This window comes from Bos mutus, unplaced genomic scaffold (genome assembly GCF_027580195.1).
Source record: "Bos mutus isolate GX-2022 unplaced genomic scaffold, NWIPB_WYAK_1.1 CTG212, whole genome shotgun sequence".
Lineage (NCBI taxonomy): Eukaryota > Metazoa > Chordata > Mammalia > Artiodactyla > Bovidae > Bos > Bos mutus.
Window position 1 is genome coordinate 414,771 of NW_027219576.1, and position 18,354 is coordinate 433,124.

The window sequence follows — 18,354 nt, forward strand, 5'->3', positions numbered from 1 at the left end:
GTGTTACAGACTCGGTAGCATGCACAACAGAAATTCATTTTCTTTTATTAAAAAAATAATTTTTAAAATTTATTTTGGCTGTACTGGGTCTTTGTTGCTGCACAGGCTTTTCTTTAGTTTTGATGAGCAGCAGTTACTCTCTAGTTGTGGTGCACAAGCTTCTCATTGTGGTGGCTTCTCTTGCTGCAGAGCATGGGTTCTAGGGCACACAATGTACAACAGTTTCAGTTCCCAGGTTCTAGAGCACAGGCTCAACAGTTGTGGTGCATGGGGTAGTTGCTTCGTGGCATGTGGGATCTTCTCTGATCAGGGATCAAAACTGTCTTCTGCATTAGCAGGCAGGTTCTGTATTACTGCTGCTGTTGCTGCTGCTAAGTCGCTTCAGTCATGTCCAACTCTGTGCAACCCCATAGACGGCAGCCCACCAGGCTCCCCCATCCCTGGGATTCTCCAGGCAAGAGCACTGGAGTGGGTTGCCATTTCCTTCTCCAATGCATGAAAGTGAAAAGTGAAAGTGAAGTCGCTCAGTCGTGTCCGACTCTTAGCAACCCCATGGACTGCAGCCTACCAGGCTCCACTGTCTATGGGATTGTCCAGGCAAGAGTACTGGAGTGGTTTGCCATTGCCTTCTCTGTCTGTACTACTGAGCTACCATGAAAGCCCCAGAAATTCATTTTCTGACAGTTCTGAAGGCTGGAAGTCCAAGATTAAGGTGTCATCAGGTAAGGTTTCTCCTGAAGCCTCTCTCCTTGGCTTGTAGATGGTCATCTCCATCCTGAATCTTCAGATGGCACCTTCCCTGTGCATGCCCAACCCTGTTTCCCTTTATGTCTCCAACTTTCCTCTTCTTGTAAGAACCACAGTCAGAATGAATTAGGGCCCACTCATATGACCTCATTTAATGTTAATTACCTTTTTAAAGTCCCTATCTTCAAACAGAATCACATTCTGAAGTGCTGGGGTTAATGCCTCAACATGTGGAGTTGGAGGGGGGTTCAAAATTCAGCCTATGACAGAGAGTAATGGGCATATTCATCACTTAAATTTGTAAAATTTCTGTTCAGAAGAAAAGCAGTATTTTTACCAGGCTCAAGCAAACAATTAAGGCAAAAAACCAATAGGTGGAAATTTAACCACTGTCTTAATTTGGAAGAGACCTCTCATGAGTTCTTGGGATCTCAGTTCAGGATATGAGGATCACCTGCAATAAGATCAGCCTTGCCTTTCAGTAAATCTTAGCTCTATTGTATTAAATCCTGAAATGCAGAAATGGTAAGGACCTAAGAGAAGCAAAAGAGATTAAGAAGAGGTGGCAAGAATACACAGAAGACCTATACAAAAAAGGTCTTAATGACCCAGATAATCACAATGGTGTGATCAGAGCTAGAGCCAGACATCATGGAATTTGAAGTCAAGTGGGGCTTAGGAAGCATCACTACAAACAAAGCTAGTGGCGGTGATGGAATTCCAGCTGACTTATTTCAATCTTAAAAGATGATGCTGTGAAAGTATTGCAAAACCAGCAAATTTGGAAATCTTAGCAGTGGCTACAGGACTGGAAGAGGTCAGTTTTCATTCCAGTGCCAAAGAAGTTCAATGCCAAAGAGTGTTCAAACTATTGAACAATTGTGCTCATTTCACATGCTAGCAAGGTAATTTTCGAAATATTCAAAATCCTTCAAGCTAGGCTTCAACAGTATGTGAACTGAGAACTTCCAGGTGTACAATTAGAAGAACCAGAGATCAAATGGACAACATCTGTTGGATCATAGAAAAAGCAAGAGAGTGCCAGAAAAACATTTACTTCTGCTTCATTGACCATGTTATAAAGCCTTTGACTGTGTGGATCACAACAAACTGTGGAAAATTCTTAAAGAGATGGAAATACCAGGCTACCTTTCTTGCCTCCTGAGAAACCTGTATGCAGGTCAAGAAGCAACAGTTAGAACTCGACATGGAACAACAGACTGGTTCAAAATTGGGAAAGGAGTATATCAAAGCTGTATATTGTCACCCTGCTTATTTAACTTATATGCAGAATACATCATGTGAAATGCTGGGCTGGATGAATGTAATCAAGATTGCCGGGAGAAATATCAATAACCTCAGATATGCAGATGATACCACCCTTATGGCAGAATTCAGGGCAATGCCAAGCGAGGGAGGGAGTGAAATGAAAGGGAGAGGGCTGGTACTCCAGGAACCCACCGGGCCATGGACTTCATTTGATGGACTGGTCCTCTTTGTCAGCAACCCCCTATCAGTAGCCCATATGGAGACGGATGGAAGGAGTCAGCCCTCTCTGATCCCCTGCATTCTGTGTCAGCAGGATTAAAGGGTGCTTGGGCACATGGGACTGAAGTCCAGCCCAGGACTATGAGCTTGGAGGCCACTGTGTCAGGCTCCTGGTCTTTGTGGCCTTTGTGATTCTGTGTTTCTTCAGCTACATGAGGCCCTGAGAGCCCTGGGAGATGAAGTTCGGCTGTCTGTCCTTTGGACAGCCTTATGTGGGTGTCGTCTTAAATGGTGTCAAGACCCTGGAGACGTGGTGGTGGCCCATGCTATGTGGCCACTGGTACTGTACCCTGGCCGTCCACATTGCACACTGGGACTGGGAGAACTTGGCCTGGTGGGAGATGCTGGAGCAGAGGCCGGCAATGATATCTGCCCAGATCCAGGCCTTGCTGCAGGATGGGGACAAGTTTGGCTGTGGATTGATCATGGGCAAGTGACACCCTGCCCTGCGCTGCCTCCATGGTCCCGATACTGCCCTGGATCCCAGCCAGGTTGTCCTTGTTTGTTTTCTGTTGAACCAGTTGGTGGGGTGGGTGGGGCTGAGGTTTTTTTCGAGGAGCAGCGAGGAACCCTTGTCTGGGAGATGATGGCCCGAGGTGCCTACCACCTCTCTGGGCCTCAGTCCCCATTGGTGCTCTGAGGCAGAGGTGGGTCCAGGTCTGCACGTGGCACTTGTCTGTGTTTGTATCCCCACATGTGTCTGTGTGCCCGGCAGAGACCATGAGAGGCAGTAAAGCACCCAGCTTGGGTTCCATACCCACACTGCCTGCAGCCAGGCCTGAGCAAGTTCCTTTACTCCCCAGGGGTGAGGCCCCACAGCAACACCTGTCTGCTGGTAAATCCTTTGTGATTTACCTGATGTCTGCTGTCCTCCGCTGGGGCCCTCCTGCTCTGTCCCTGCAGCCTGCAGTGGGCAGACTGAGAGCTGCCCATGGCCTGGTGGCTTTGTGGAGTACCAGTCCTCTCCCTTTCATTTCTCTCCCTCTCTTGCTTGGCCTCGCCCTAAGTTCCCTTTGCCGAGGTGAGCCCATCTGAAATGCTCAGCCAGAGGACCCAGTTCAGCTTGGGTTCCCTCCATGATATGGTCTTAGTCTCAAGCAAGTGCAACTTTGAATGACCTTGTTCTCATTCTGTGTCCTGTCTTTGCACACAGGTCTCGTAGTCATTGGGGACACTTTGCTGTGCCCAGAAAACCTAGATCTCGACCAGGTGGAGGAGTTGGAGAATCAAGCCCTGCTACCCGACCTGCAATAGAAGTAACATGACTGCTCTCGCCTACCCTCACTGGCTGTTGCGGCCCATCCAAGGGAGGAGGGGGGGAGGACATCTTCCAGGTGGACATTCTCAAGCACCTGATCCCCTTTGGGCAGGAGGCCTGTCCAGACTGGGCTCTCGAGAGGAAAGTGACCTAGAGACCAGCACATGGTGACACCATGCAGTCACCACTGCTCTCTGGACTTACCCATCTGGTTTTGTCTGAATTGGCCCCGCACTGTGGTGCCCACTTGGTGCGGGGCCAGGGGCAGGGACTCCCCTCACACAATGCTGCTCTGGACTCAGCTAGAGACTCCGGGACTTTGACCTTTATGAAATGATGACATTGCCACTTGTTATGGCCCTGCTGGGTCTGGGTCGTTGAAAGAAATGTGTTGTTAAGAAACTTATCAGTGTTTTTCCCTCTCTGTTCTGGTCCAAACTCCCTGATGTTGGAACAGTGTCCAGGGGGTGATGGGGGAAGGCTGGGGGCGATGCTGTGCGTTGGCAGGCAGAGAGGCCCGCAGGCCCAGAAGTGGGCTGTGATGTTTCCTTGCATGTGACCCTTGCCCTACTGTAAAGTGTCCCTTGGCTCTCAAAGTGTGTGTGTTGGATGCAGGGCCTGGTTGCCTCATGTCCAAAGACAGGCTCCTAAATACAGCTGTGAGGGCAGAGCGACAAGGGCTGGTGTTCACCTGAGGAAACTTTGTACTTGTCTTTGATTTTGGGGTAATGTGTTTGCAAGGCGCTTGGCGGTTTGGGTGACCCTGCTTTCCAGTCAGCCTCTTGGCCGAGAGTGGGGAGGGGGCCCTGGATCGGGAGCTGGGATGTTCAGCTGTTGATCAGAAACTTGTGGCATTGTTGGCGGACCCAGGAGGAGCCCTTTCTGCTGCAGGGTGCATGGAAGGTGACAGCCCCCAAGGTCAGGAGCCCAGCTGGGTCGTCTGCTGAGCGGCACGCAAGGCCCAGGGACCAGTCTGTCCTGAGCTTGCCTCAGCACTCGGCTCATGGGTCAGACCCTTGGATGAGCCTGTGAAATACTACTGTTTCAGATGAAAGGGGACCATGGGGACTGGACTGAAGCCTGTCTGGGGCAAGGGTTTCCAGCCTGATCTGGCTCACCCTGTGCTATGTGTGAATACAATGGACAGATAGAAAGAACACAGATTCGCAGTTCTCCCTTGATTGTTTATTTACTCCAGTGGAGTTTTGCTTTACTTTAATAGAGCCAGAAATCTATTTTTGATTACAAGAGAGTGCTTTTGAGTATCCCTAGGAATCTGGCAGCTCAGGGATTGGGCTTGTTCTTGACCTGCTCACAGAGGGCACACTTATAATCTGAGGAATCTCCCTGCTCCTCCTCTGACTCAGGGGCCTCGTCTGGGGCCATGACTAAAAGGCCCGCCATCAGGATGGAGTAACAGGTGTTGTACAAAGTCATCACCGATTCATAATCTGGGTACACCAGGGCACTCTCAGGCAGTTCCCCTGGGCTGTCCCTTCCAGCAGTAGCTGGGGGCACAGATGTGGCATTGCTGGATGTGCCCTTTCCACTGGGGCTGCCCTGCTCACTGGGGAGATGGTTTCCCCCAGCCTGCCTGGCTACACTTCCCATAGACCCAAAGTCAGAGAACACAAATGAGCACTGGCTGAGGGTTCTGTGAGCAGTTGGCATTCCCTCCTGGACTTTGTTGCCACCCTCTTTGGTGAACTCATTGTGGTGGAGTTGAGGAGAGTATGTGGTTGCCACCACTCGCTTCTTTCTCTTTGGGGTTGCTGTTGTTCCGGTGGCAGGCTGAGAAGTTGTTCTGGGGTCACCTTTCCTCTGTATATTCTGCAGGAGGAGAGGTTTGTCTCTCTGAAAATTGGAGTTGTGATAGATCTGAAAGGAAACAAATCATTTTAGTCATGAGAGGGGAGAAGAGCCGTTCCTCATCGCCCTCCTCCTCACAACCACTCAGGCCATGCCTAAGTATGGAGACAAGGTCTCTTCATTCTGGCAGGTTATGTGGCCCTAGCATGTCACTCCCTAGAGCTCCTCCGGGGCTGTTCTCGCTTAAGTTGTTACTGGCCCTCCCTGACATCAAATGGCCCCTCAGGGTCTGGAATCACCCCTGTGGATCTTAAGCGGGGGTGGTGGAACACGACAAACCCTGCACATTCTCCTCTTTCTTTACCCATCCTATCATGAGAACAATGTTCTCCTGGGAAATGAAACCTGTCCAGCACTCAGCTCATCTAATCTAGTCTCCCCAGAAGGTCTTTCTATGTTACCATCATCTTCTTCTTCCCTGCACAGCAACCTGAAGGGCGGATTTTCCTGAACCCGTACAGGTTCAGTTCACGGATGAAGCTCTTTATGCTGTCTGTCTCGAAGATCTGGTCCACACCTCTGTGCTGGAGGACCTCCATCTGGAAGAGATCTGCCTCGATGACCACTGTGTCTCCCTTGTTGTTCCAGTGCACAGAGGTGAAGGTCGCATCCTCCACGATCCTCCAGAGCTTCCTGGAAAAGGACAGCCCAAGGACAGTGTTGTTCTCTTCTTTGTTGGCCATTTCTGGGTTCGGGCCCTGTGGGAGCAGATTGTCATGCAGACCTAGATCTGGGCTCTTGGGTTGGTCACCCTGCTTCTCCAAAGCCTCCCCTGAATCCACGTTTGGATCTGGGGTGGAATCATGGGGGTCCCCTGCTGTGGGCTCCCCATCAGTTGATGGGGCCAGCAGCACTGCCTTGTGGGAACTATGACTATCCATGGAGCCAGTCTAGCTCAGGAACATTATCTACCCAAGCAGTGAATGCTCAGGGCAAACGGGCCTCAGACCAGGGTCGAGGTGTCCCATAAATACTCTCTGGAGATTCTAGAATCTGGGTCATGGGACAGGCAGCCAATTAAGTGGCCTGCTTCCTTAACTGTTTCATGATGTCACAGAGGTGATGTGTAGAGTCAGCCCTGGCCCAGTGTGGGGGAGGGGGCATGGGGATGGAGATGGGATCCCCAGCTTGTCTCTTATCTGAAAGTACAGAAAAGTTTGTTTCAGGTTGCCTGCAAAGGCTCCCATCTGCTGCCAGGCCCCTTGTTTCAGGGGGCCAGGCCCTGGATGGGTTGACAAATATGCCCCTGGCTCCACTCCCCTCACTAACAATGTGCAGGCCTGTGACTGGTTTCTGCTGAAAGGCCAGGCCCTGGCGAGTCCCGGGTCTACTAACACCAAGAGAGACCCCAGGGGACAGATGGGCCCCTGGTGACTATCCGTCCCAGAAGATGGGGTCCATAGGGGGCTGATTGGCCTTGCCTGAGTTGATGCTCCCCATCCTCCCCCCTCTTCTGGCTTTGTGGTCTTCTGGCTAGTGCTACTGGTTGGTCAGTCCCACTCAGATGGTCCCAAAGTCAGAGTCCTGCTGTCCTGCCACCACCGCCCCCAAGGTTGAGTTCTCCCCAGAGTAGGGCTGTGCTCAAGCACAGTGGGAGCAACCTCATATTCCACTTGACTGTTCCCAAGCACCTGAGACACAGACTCCCCAGGAGCCTGTGTGGGAGGGCAAAGCCAGGTGCTCCACTGAGCTTGCAGTCTCCCAAGCTCTGCCCACCACCAGATGGCATCCCGCTGCAGATCACAGGCTGTTGCCTTCAGTTTCCAATGTTTCCCATAAACACCGCTCTGGTGGCCCTAGAGCCTTCACTTTGTGAACACCTGTGTGTGCTTTCCCCCTCCCCTTCCCAGATCCTTGGATTCAGCCTCCCTGGAGGCTTCTTCAAAAGCCCTGTTTCCTTTTGTCAATGGGGTGGTTGGGCTTCTGCTACCTCCAGTTCTGGCTGTACCTTCCCTTTGAAATACTTGATTGGGGGCTCAAGGCACAGCCTGTTCTGTTGAAAACAAGCACTTCACTGGTTCTCTTCGAGGCCAGCTCTGATCTTCTCCACCCCTGCCCCTGTCCCAACCACCACTGTGGACCTGTTCTCCTTTACCCAAATGGCAGGTCCATCGAATGATTTTGTTGGCTTATGGGTTAGGCACTTTTCAAGGGCCCTCCTTTACACACATTCACTCCCAGGGGCATGTCTGACTTGTTGAGCTAGATGTGTGACCAAAGGAAGCCCCCGTCTACCTGTATTTGAAAAAGGATGAGAGTCCGGGTGTGGGACTGGATGAAACCCAAGTGGCAATCATTGGTCTTCACTGCACATGAACAGTAGAGGAATGGGTTTGGAGATGCATCTTCTCTGGGATTTGTGGGCCACTGTTCTTGAAAATCACCATTTAGGAAATAGACTGGCACCTTGGAAAGGTGGACTTTGAGGACTCTAGGGCATTGTGTCCCAGTTCTGCCAGTAGCAAGGTCATTTGACCCGTGTGAGGGCCAGTCCCTGGTGTCTGAAAGGGGAGAGCTAAGAGGGTGTGGAAAAAGCTATCCCAGGGCCCTTGCTGACTAAGGACTTGTGGCCTGGATGAGCTCCAGGCTTCGACTTGGGCTTCCCCGTGGCCTTTCTGCTTCTAAGCAGGTTGACAAAGGTTTCCTTCTGGTCAGTTAGTCTGACTGGGACATGACTCTGGAGGCTGTGAATGTTGGTGGGGGCCCCTGGTGACTCCTTCAAATGGGATGGAAGGTCATGACATCTGTGAGCAGCCTGACTATGTGGCCTTTCTTGCCCCTTCCATGCTTGGAGTCCCTCCTCGCCCCCTGGGTCATGAAGAGGCCGCCTTTTCTGGTCCCCCTCCTCCAGGCACCACCAGGCCCTGGCAGTGGGTTTATGTGGCACTGAGGGGGTCTTTGTCAGCCGTGGCTTGGGACACTTGTGTTGTACACACACAAGCCCTCATGACATCCAAGGCCTGCCTTTCACAGCCTCTCTCTCATGCCCATGCACTTGGCGTCCCTGCCCTGGTGTCCCCAGCCCAGAGGCCCTCCAGCTGCTCCCCTCCCTCACTGTGGCTGGGAAGACCTGGAGCCTCAGGGGTCTGCTTGTGTTCCCTTCCCTCCCATATTGGAGGGGGCTCCTGTAGGGACCTTATCCCAGTGGGCACTGGGGCCATACAGTCAGGCCCTCCCTCCTTCCTGCTCAATGAGGAGCTGGTCAACCTGGCAGGTTCCATTGGGCAGGAGGCCCCATGGCAGCAGCAGGGACAGGGTGCCACCCTCAGGCTGGAGGCACTGGGACTGGACAGAGACACCAGCCCCCGGCAGAGTCAGTTCTCAGCAAAGCACAGAGAAGCCCAATAGTGCTTCTGATTCGCCTCATACCCCTCCTTCCATGGGCCTGCTTTTTGTCACCTCAGAGGCATCATGTAACACTGAGAAGAGGAAAGCATGAGAAGTCGGAAGGTTGGGCCACAGCCTGGGGTGGGTGGGAAGGGTGGGGGCTCCAGAGGAATTGAGACCAAGGTTCTGAGCCCATCCTGGCCCTCACTGGCAAGTGGTCTTGGGAAGATGCCCAAGCCCCGTGGCCTCAGTTCTTCATCTGGGAGGCGAGTGGGTGTGAGGAGCCCCGTGTGTTGGGCTGCAGGATGCATGTGAGGGATGAGACAGAGCTCGCAGGGCCTGGCAGCTGTTGGCCCTGTTATGACAGGGCAGGAATTTCTCACACTGTTGCCCCCAGTCACTCCTCTGTTCTCCACTGAATGGGGTTGGCTGCTTTGTTGTCCAAGGCAGGTCAGAGAATATGCACCTCAATAGGATATGGAATTCCTAATTAGCCAAACAAGATGTTTCATAAATAAAACTGAGAAACTTTTCTAGTTAGACTATAGTGGACCATAGTGTCACTCACTCAGTCATGTCGGACTCTGCAACTCAATTTATTGTAGCTTTCCAGGCTCCTCTGTCCATGGACTTCTCCAGAAAAGAATATTTGAGTGAGTTGCCATGTCCTTCTCCAAGGGAATCTTCCTGACCCAGGGATTGAACCCAGGTCTCCCACAATGCAAGCAGATTCTTCATTGTATGGGCTACCCAGAAAGGCCCATTTCCAGTTAGAAGACCTGTGAAATTTGGGTGCGGAGCACTGTTCCAACAGGACCCAAGCTGGTCCAGGAAATAGAAGCAAGAACCACTCTTTGCCTGTGTCCCAGCTGGCCTTCCATTCAAACCCTTTTTTTCATCATTGCATCACCAATAAATGTTGAGTCTTTGATTACAATGCCCAATTACAATGAAGATAATTAAAAGCTAGTTAACACCTTGAGTTCTGTGTCCTTAGGACCAGGAGAGGATGGGTTTCTGGGCATCACTTCAAGGGAGTGTGACAGGAGTTCTGCAGGATTCTTAGCAGATATGGGGTAGAAAACACCTACACTGTCCCTGTGGTCAGCAGCAATCTGACAAGATCCAGGACCCCTTCCGTCCTGTCCCAGAAAGAGATCTCTCTGGGGCTTATGCAAGATCCAAAAGGACACCTTACAGTAATGTCCTGTTTCCCCTCACTCTCACAATGCACCTCATGTGACTGTGGCTCCTAGACCATCGCTCTAGCTGTGGGGGTGTCCTGCTTCTCCCAGTGCCTGAACTGCTAACACAGGGCCTTTTACGGAGCAGAGGCCCCATAAAGGTCTTCAGATTAAATGAGCCATTGAGGAGGGGGCTGCTTGACTCAGATTAATTGCTACTTCCATTTATAACCCAGGCAAATCCAAATAAACCAAGATTGCTTAGCTGTACAAAATGACACAGAAAAAGTATATGAAGCAAGAATTCACCACTATCACTTTTTATTTTCTAATTCTTCCACCAACTATATCACTGCTAAATAAATTCACATTTCCAAAATCATTCTAATTCTAATTCCATGTTATCTTGTTCAGGACCACGAAATAAAATGGAAGTGTTCCCAATCTCTTTTACAAAACAGGAAAACTCTTGTTCTTGAACTGGATGAGTACAAGCACAGTGTGATCAACATCAGGGACATAGATACTGGAATGCATTGTCTTCTATAAAAAGGAATAACATTTGAGAAATTCCTAAAGAAAACAGAGATGAGTTTCCATGTCATTGTAGACAACAAGAACACAAAGATGCTGCACACCGGGTTCCCCCAACGGGCCCAGACCCTCACTGCTGAGAAGGCTGACCACTCCTTCTTCAGTCACAGAGGGAAGGATCAGCCTCCTTTTCTGCCCTCCAGGACAAGCTGTTGGACATGGGCCTGGAAGGAGCCTGGCTGCTTCTCTGGCTAAGAGTCCCCCTTCCTCCTCCCTCACAGCCTCTGCAGAGGGCTTAGAAGGAGCTTGGACACCTTCACCCGACTCTGTCCATATACTCCAGGACTTTCAACTTGCTGGTCTCTGCATAGGCCCGGGGACCCCACAGGAACTCGTAGCAAGGAGGGTCACCATCAGACACCTGCCGGTATTCCAGGTAGGTATCTCTCCTGCACCTACACTTGTGTCAGCAGCTCCCTGACCTTAGCATAAAGTGCTCCCTATCAGGACACACCCCCATCTTTCTGAGTGCTCCCCAGATCTCTTCCTCAGGGGCACAGTCATCCTCCACAGTGATCAGGCACAGGATCACCACCAGGAGGCCAGCCATGGGCAACCTCTGCCCATCCCTCAGCATCTCATTGAGGCTGAGGCCCAGGATGGGGATCAGAATATAGGTGTGCTCACTGGGGTTCACCTCCTTCACCTCCAAACCAAAGACCCACTGCAGGTACTCTGAGGTTTGATGGAAGACCACCAGGAAGTGGTCCTGGTAATCTTTGAGGACACTATTCAGCAATCCTGCTTTTGTGATTGGCTCCTTGGCAAGATACCTGCTAAGTAGGAATTGCCCAGCTCATTCTTCACCTGTAGTGCATCTTGGAGTGAAGATCTGGGATCTTCCGGATCATGAAAGGTGCTTGCCACTTCATCTTGCTTGATGAGTCCATAGTCTTCATATTGGCTCCCCAGAGTGGCAGCCATGGCAGTGGGAGAGGGGCAGACACCCAGAGGGCTCTGGGGGAGACTGTCTATTGCAGCTGCAGCCACCTCCTCCAGGATGCCCTGGACCAGGAGAGAGGAGGAGGAGGAAGCTGCATTTCCCTCTTCCACCTGATCCACCACCTCCTCCAACTCTTCCTCCTCCACCTCACCCCAAAAGAATTGTGTCTCCATCAGACCCTCATCCTTTCTTGGATCATGAAAGACTCTCTCAGGCTGACAGAGCTCATGCATCCCAAGCATGATGACTGGGGTTGAACTGCAGACAGGAATGAGGAAGGGTTACAGATGGGGACCCTGGGCCTGCGGGAGAAGGGGGCTGTGAGCGACCTCTGCTGAGAAACCCACCCTGGGTGGTCTGACTTGGGCCACTTACAGGTCTCCTCTTGAAGGGTGCTCTTGGCCCTCATAGAGAAGCTCCTCCTCAGCAGCCTGACTCCTGGCTACCCAAAGGAGGACGTTGGGTGTCTCTCCAGACAGCTTGAGGTTGCATGGTTGACATGTGGAGGATTAGGGCCTTGTGGGGTCCCCTCTGTTCTGGGATGGGGAGTCCCTGGTACACACTCAGGGGAACCAACTCACCTTGACTCTGGGAACAGCCTGGACCTCTTCTGTTCTCTGACCTGTGGACTCGGGCCTCAGACATCTGCCTTTGCCTCCTGGTTCTTGGAGCCCCTGTGAGAGAAATGGAGGGGCACCTCAGGGGTAGATTGTGGCACAGACTTGGGCCTTCTGTGTTGGTAGGAGGGGTGGACACTGTGAGGCCCCCACAGGCCACCACCCACAGGGTGGGTGGTCCTCTTGGGGCTCTCTTGTAATGCCTCCTTTCCCCTGGCACGGCCTGGACCCGCCCCTATGGGGACTTGCAAGGTAACTCAGAACAAGACCTGAGTCTTTACAGAAAGCACTGAGGGGCCCCAATGTGGCTGCACCTTCCCAGGGCCTCCCACAGGTCGTAGGCTGGGGAAATGCTTGGCCATCACCTCCTCCTCATGTCTGGCCTGGCCTCCTAAGACTCCCCTCAGAGATGGGAGTCTGCTCAGTCCTGCCTCGGGGTCTTGGGAGTCCAACCTCTGTGGATCTGACGCCTCCACCCTCCGCCCTAACACCTCACCTCCCGAGGCTCCTAAGCCAGAACTGATAAACTGCTCACCCCACTCTGGGGCCTCCAAGACCCACCACAAGGGCCAGGACCCCTCCCTGCCTTGGGGTCTAACAGCCTCAGTCCTTCCTCACATGGAGCCTGGACTCCAGGAAGGATACAGGATTCTCCCCTTCACCATTTTGAGGCCCTACCACTCTCACGAGGTCCCCAGTCTCTCTGAGACCTGGATGTCAGGAAATGCTGTACGAGGTCGTCCTGCCTGGGGAATACCAGGGTCCCCTGTGTTCTGGAGTCTGGCTATAGTCCTCCCTCAGGGTCCTCACCTTGACTCCCGCTAGGACCTGGGCTCTGTCCTCTCCACACGTGAGGCCTGGCTCCTCATACTAGGGCCCCAGTCTCTCAGACCCGGATGTCAGGAAGTCAGGAAAGGCCCAGTGAGCTCTTCTCACCCAAGGGTCTCCCAGGGTGGATGACAGGGGCGGGGATCTCTGAGTTCCGTCGGTCTTCCCTTGGGGTCCCTTCAGTCCTCCCTCAGGTCATTACCTTGTCCCCAGGCAGCACCTGGGATTCTCTCCTCTCCAAATATCTGGCCCCGTCCCAATTACCAGGTAGGCAGTCTCTCTGAGACCCAGATGTCAGGAAATGCTGCGCGAGGTTGTCCTACCCAAGGACTGCCAGGGTCCTCTGAGTTCTGGGGTCTGGCTCTCCACAGTCCTTCCTCAGGGTCCTCACCTTGACTCCCGCTAGGACCTGGGCTCTGTCCTCTCCACATCTGAACCCCAGCTAATCCCGCCAGGGCCCCAGTCTCTCTGAGACCCAGATGTCAGGAAGTCAGGAAAGGCCCAGTGTGCTCTTCTCACCCAAGTGTCTCCCAGGGTGGATGACAGGGGCGGGGATCTCTGAGTTCCGTCAGTCCTCCCTTGGGGTCCCCTCAGTCCTTCCTCAGGACATTACCTTGTCCCTAGGCAGGACCTGGGATTCTCTCCTCTCCCAATATCTGGCCCCGTCCCTCTTACCAGGTAGGCAGTCTCTCTGAGACCTGGATGTCAGGAAGTGAGGACCATCCTAGAGTGCTAATTCCACATCGAGACCTCCCAGGGCTGAAGGTAAGGGCAGTGACCTGTGGGGTCCCCTCAGATTGGGGTCCAGGATCCCCTGAGTCCTCTGTCAGTGTACTTCTTTTGACTTCTTGGAGGACCTGCACCCTCCCCTCTGCCCACATGTGATCCCACCCGTTATCCTAAGTCCCCACTTTCTCTGAGACCCTGGTGTGGAAGTCAGGACACCCTGTGAAGTGCTCATCCCACCGCCAGGGATGCCCAGGGCTGGCAGCAGAGGCGTGGAACTATGGGGTCACCTGTGTTTTCCCTCTGGGTCCTCATCCTGAGCTCTGGCAGGTCCTGGGATGCCGAAGTCCTCAGCAGAGACCAGACCCTCGCAGCAAGGGCCTCACTGCCCTGAGGCCCCTGGAGGAGGCTGTGGACATTCTAATATGGCTCCAAGCCCAGGGGTTCTTAGTGACTGAGGATGCCATGGGCTGAGATGATGTCCCAGGAGTCACTCAGCCTTCCTTGTGTTCTTCACCTTGACTCTCAGCTAGTCTGGGCATTGCCCTCTGCCCACCTGATTTTGCTTCCCTTAGAGACCCAGGCCCTCTCGATCCAGGACACCCAAGAGGGAAACCAGGGTTCAGGGCTGATTCCCACAACCCTGCTGGTGTCTCCCAGGGCTAAAAGCAGTGACCACCTGTATGTTCTAGGGTCCCAGAGTCCCCCTCAGCAGTCTACCTTGACTCCTAGCACACCTGGGCTCCTTCACACTTCTGACCTGAACTCGAGCTCTGTGACTCTCACTTGTCCCCTCGCAGCAAGATCAGTGATGTCACAGCTGGATGTCACACCCCATGGTCACCCAGGGCTGTCAGGTGAGCTGCACATGCATCCCCTAGGAACCCTCAGACTTCTCTGTGTCTCACCTGGGGTCTCTGCAGGATGTGGGCCCCTTCTTCTGTCCACAGGAGACTTGTCCATAGACCAAGACTCTGACTCCCTGTGTTCACTGAGGATGCCAGGCAAGGGGGTTAATTCGATAGGCTGGCCCGGGGTCCCCAGGAGTCCCAGGAGGCATGAAGTTGTATTCTATGGGACACTCTGTCTGGGGTGACTGGATCCTCTTGTTCTCACTGGAGGGGGCTTCCATGACCCTTTAGAGAAGGCTGCAGTCCCAACACATCCTGATGGCACAGATGCTTGTTGGGAGGCTGCAGCATCCATGACAGTGGAAGATACAGGGAACCACACATCTTCTCATGGGGGCCCCTCAACAGGCACCAGATTTCAGAAACTTTTTGTGGAAAAGATGTTTTAGCTGAATAGGGTTAATGACAGCAGATATCTGTCCATCACCAATGGCCAGAGTTTATTCAAACTCATGTCCATTGAGTTGGTGATGCCATCCAACCATCTCATCCTCTGTTGTCCCCTTCTCCTTCCACCTTCAATCTTTCCTAGCATCAGGGTTTTCTCATCAGGTGGCCAAAGTATTGTAGTTTCAGCTTCAACATCAGTCCTTTCAATGAATATTCAGGATTGATTTCCTTTAGGATGGACAGGTTGAATCTCCTTGCACTCCAAGGGACTCTCAAGAGTCTTCTCCAACACCACAGTTCAAAAGCATCAATTCTTCAGTGCTCAGCTTTCTTCACAGTCCAACTCTCACATCCATACATGACCACTGGAAAAAACATAGCCTTGACTAGATGGACCTTTGTTGGCAAAGTAATGTCTCCGCTTTTCAATATGCTGTCTAGGTTGGTCATAATTTTCCTTCCAAGGAGTAAGCGTCTTTTTGTTTCATGGCTGCAGTCACCATCTGCAGTCATTTTGGAGCCCCCAAAAGTAAATCCTGCCACTGCCACTGTTTCTCCTTCTATTTTCCATGAAGTGATGGGACTGGATGCCATGATTTTTGTTTTCTGAATGTTGAGCTTTAAGTCAACTTTTTCACTCTCGTCTTTCACCTTCATCAAGAGGCTCTTTAGTTCTTCTATGCTTTCTGCCTTAAGCATAGTGTCATGTGCATAACTGAGGTTATTGATATTTCTCATGGCAATCTTGATACAAGCTTGTGCTTCATCCAGGCCAACGTTTCTCATGATGTACTCTGCATAGAAGTTAAATAAACATGGTGGCAATATAAAGCCTTGACATACTCCTTTTCCTATTTAGAACCAGTTTGTTGTTCCATGTACAGTTCTAACTGTTGCTTCCTGACCTGCCTACAGATTTTTCAAGAGGCAGGTCAGGTGGTCTGGTATTCCCATCTCTTTCAGAATTTTCCACAGTTTATTGTGATCTACACAATCAAAGGCTTTGGCATAGTCAGTAAAGCAGAAATAGGTGTTTCTCTGGAACTGTCTCTCTCTCTCTCTTTTTTTTTTTTTTATGATCCAGCGGATGTTGGCAATTGGATCTCTGGTTCCTCTGCCTTTTCTAAAACCAGCTTGAATATCTGCAAGTTCATGGTTCACATCATGTTCAAGACTGGCTTGGAGAATTTTGAGCATTACTTTACTAGCGAGTGAGATGAGTGCAACTGTGTAGTAGTTTGAGTATTCTTTGGCATTGCCTTTCTTAAGGATTGGAATGAAACTTGACCTTTTCCAGTCCTGTGGCCACTGCTGAGTTTTCCAAATTTCCTGGCATATTGAGTGCAGCACTTTCACAGCATCATCTTTTAGGATTTGAAATAGCTCAACAGGAATTCCGTCACCTCCACTAGCTTTGTTCATAGTGATGCTTCCTAAGGGCTTATTGAATTCCCATTCCAGGATGTCTAGCTCTAGGTGAGTGATCACACCATCATGATTTTCTGGGTCATGAAGATCTTTTTTGTACCGTTCTTTTGTGTATACTTGTCACCCCTTCTTAATATCTTCTGCTTCTGTTAGGTCCATATCATTTCTTTCCTTTATTGAGCCTATCTTTGCATGAAATGTTCCCTCTGTATCTCTAAATTTCTTGAAGAGATCTCTTGACTTTCCCATTCTATTGTTTTCCTCTGTTTCTTTGCACTGATCACTTAGGAAGGCTTTCTTATATCTCCTTGTTATTCTTTGGAACTCTGTATTCAAATGGGTCTATCTTTCCTTTTCTCCTTTGATTTTGCTTCTCTTCTTTTCATGGCTATTCGTAAGACCTCTTCAGAAAGCCATTTTGCTCTTCTGCATTTCTGTTTCTTGGGGATGGTCTTGATCCCTGTCTCCTGTACAGTGTCACGAACCCCCATCCATAGATCATCAGACACTCTGTCTGTCAGATCTAGTCCCTTAAATCTATTTCTCACTTCCACTGTATAATTGTTAGGTATTTGACTTCAGTCATAACTCGATGGTCTAGTGGTTTTCCCTACTTTCTTCAATTTAAGTCTAAATTTGGCAATAAGGAGTTCATGATCTGATCCACAGTCAGCTCCCAGTCTTGGTTTTGCTGACTATATAGGGCTTTTCCATCTTTGGCTGCAAAGAATATAATCAATCTGATTTTGGTGTTGACCATCTGGTGATGTGCATGTGCAGAGTCTTCTCTTGTGATGTTGGAAGATGGTGTTTGTTACAACCAGTGCCTTCTCTTGGAAAAACTCTATTAGCCTTTGCCCTGCTTCATTCTGTACTCCAAGGCCAAATTTGCCTGTTACTCCAGGTGTTTCTTGACTTCCTACTTTCACATTCCAGTCCCCTATAATGAAAAGGACAACTTTTTTTTGGGTGTTAGTTCTAGAAGGTCTTGTGGGTCTTCATAGAACCATTCAACTTCAGCTTCTTCAGCATTACTGGTTGGGGCATAAACTTGGATTTCCGTGACATTGAATGGTTTGCCTTGGAAATGAACAGAGATCATTCTGTCGTTTTTGAGATTGCATGAAAACAGTGGACCACATTCTGATAAAATGTGGTCCACTGGAGAAGGGAATGGCAAACCACTTCAATATTCTTGCCTTGAGAACCCCAGGAACAGTATGAAAAAGCAAAAAGTTAAGATACTGAAAGATGAACTTCCCAGATTGGTAGGTGCCCAATATGCTACTGGAGGTCAGTGGAGAAACAACTCCAGAAAGAAAGAAGAGACAGAGCCAAAGCAAAACAACACCTAGCTGTGGATGTGACTGATGATGGATGCATGGTCTGATACTGTAAAAAACATTACTACATAGGAACCTTGAATGTTAGGTCCATGAATCAAGGCAAATTGGAAGTGGTCAAACAGGAGATGGCAAGAGTGAACGTTGACATTTTAAGAATCAGAGAACTAAAATGGACTGGAATGGGTGAATTTAAGTCAGTTGACCATTATATTTACTATTGTGGGCAAGAATCCCTTAGAAGAAATGGAATAGCTATCATAGTCAACAAAAGGGTCCAAAATGCAGTACTCAGATGCAATCTCAAAAACAACAGGATGATCTCTGTTCATTTCCAAGGGAAATCATTCAATATCACACCCCTGTGGATGCCATAAAAGTCCATCAGCCCCATGATCAATGTGCTTTAAATGACAGGCTTCCCCCTGCCTGACATCCAGTCTGCTCAGGGCAGTGAGCCTGCAGGAGAGCTTGGAATCCCCAGGATCTGGGAGAGAAGGGAGGAGAGGGTGCAGTGGAATGAGAGAGCAGGGCACTAGCCTGAACATAACAGCCATCTTCAGCAAGCTGTGCCTCTGACCCCCACATCCAGGAGCCTTCTCCATGCACACAGCCTCTGTCCCACATCCTATCCCTCCTCC

At 50.7% G+C, this 18,354-nt stretch overlaps 1 pseudogene; it reads left to right on the top strand.

Moving 5' to 3' along the window:
- The first annotated feature begins 2,471 nt into the window (after positions 1-2,471).
- LOC102274733 (EOLA-like protein) lies at positions 2,472-3,707 on the top strand (annotated as a pseudogene).
- The last annotated feature ends 14,647 nt before the right edge of the window (positions 3,708-18,354 follow it).